Here is a 1,744-nt window from a genome sequence, read left to right as displayed (position 1 = left end):
ATATATGTATGTATGTATGTATGTATGTATGTATGTATGTATGTATATGTGTGTGTATGTATATATATGCACACACACACACATATATATAGTATCTCACAGAAGTATGTACACCCTAAAGGATTATTTGCTATGTTCATTTGGTGTGACCGCCCTTGCTTTCAATGACTGCATTAAGTCTTCTGGGCATAGAGTCGAGTAAATTTCCGCATAAAACCGATGAAATCGACCTCCTTTCATTCCTGAATGATGTCTTTCAACTGTGTTACATTGCGGTATTTTTTCTCCTCAACCTTCCTTTTCAAAACACCCCACATGTTCTGTTGGGTTTAAATCAGGTGACATGGTAGGCCAAGGCAATACCTTTACCTTTTTATCTGATAAAAACCTAGTCATCATCTTTGAAGTGTGTCTCAGGTCATTATCATGTCTTCCTAGTTCCTTGATGCTTTTCAACATTTATTTTCTGCAATATGTCACAATAAATCCTTTTTCTCTCAATAAATGTGAGTCCTCTCACACCAGCTGCACCAATGAAGTCATCGAGTAACTCATTAAACAAGACTCACCCCACCTCAGCTGAGTATGTGGAGATACAGTACTGAGGGAAGTGGCTTTATGTGAGGTGATGAAAGGATAAAGCATGATAGAAGGACAGAAAAAGGTGTCTTGTTGTACAAGAGATACTTAGCTAACCCCATTGGAAAAGAGTAACAAATATTGCTCATTTATAACCTGTGGTGCTGGCTTGGCTGTGTGGTAAGAATCTTGCTTTCCAACCACATGGTTCTGGGTTCAGTGGTACCTTGAGCAATTGTCTTCTACTATAACTTTGGGCCAACCAAAGCCTTATGAGTAGATTTGGTAGATGGAAACGGACATATGGCGTAGTGGTTAAGAGTGCGGGCTACTAACTCCAAGATTCCGAGTTCGATTCCAGGCAATGACCTGAATAATAATAATAATAATAATAATAATAATAATTACAACAACAACAATAAATAACAATAATAACATCGAAAAATACCTTAGGAATGAGAACCCAAGACACCTGATGAAGGCTGGAGGGTATATCAGCCAAAACATTGTGTTAACAACAAACAAGATGAGGACAATTATCCGTCAAATGTAAATAATGTAAATAATGAACTGAAAGCTTGTCATACATCATCATCGTCGTCGTCGTCGTCATCATCATCATCATCATCGTTTAACGTTCGCTTTCCATGCTGGCATGGATTGGATGGTTTGACTGAGGACTGGCGAGCCAGAAGGCTGCACCAGGTTCCAATCTAATCTGACAAGATTTCTACAGCTACATTCCCTTCCTAATGCTAACCACTCTGAGAGTGATTTTTACATGCCACCAGCACAGGAGCCAGTTAAGCGGTACTGGCATCGACCATGCTCAAATGGTGCTGAGTGTGTGGGGCATAGTATTGAGGGATATATATATTCTGTAAATAATAATATTTTATAAGCTTAAAGCTTATAAGTGATCACTATGTATTGACTAAAGAAAATAGCCAAATATTGGGCATATAAGCCCTCGACGGAAAAAAGTGGGTTTTTGTACCCCCACTGCCGCCACCACTTAACAACCAGCATTGTTGTGTTTATGTTCCTGTAACTTAGTAATTTGGCAATAAAATAAGTACCAGGCTTTAAAAAAATAAATACATTTGACTAAAAATTCTTCAAGGTAGAGTCTCAGCATGGCCACAATAAAATGACTGAAACAAGT

This window comes from Octopus bimaculoides, chromosome 17, assembly GCF_001194135.2.
Source record: "Octopus bimaculoides isolate UCB-OBI-ISO-001 chromosome 17, ASM119413v2, whole genome shotgun sequence".
NCBI lineage: Eukaryota > Metazoa > Mollusca > Cephalopoda > Octopoda > Octopodidae > Octopus > Octopus bimaculoides.
Note: the sequence above shows the minus strand (reverse complement) of the source record.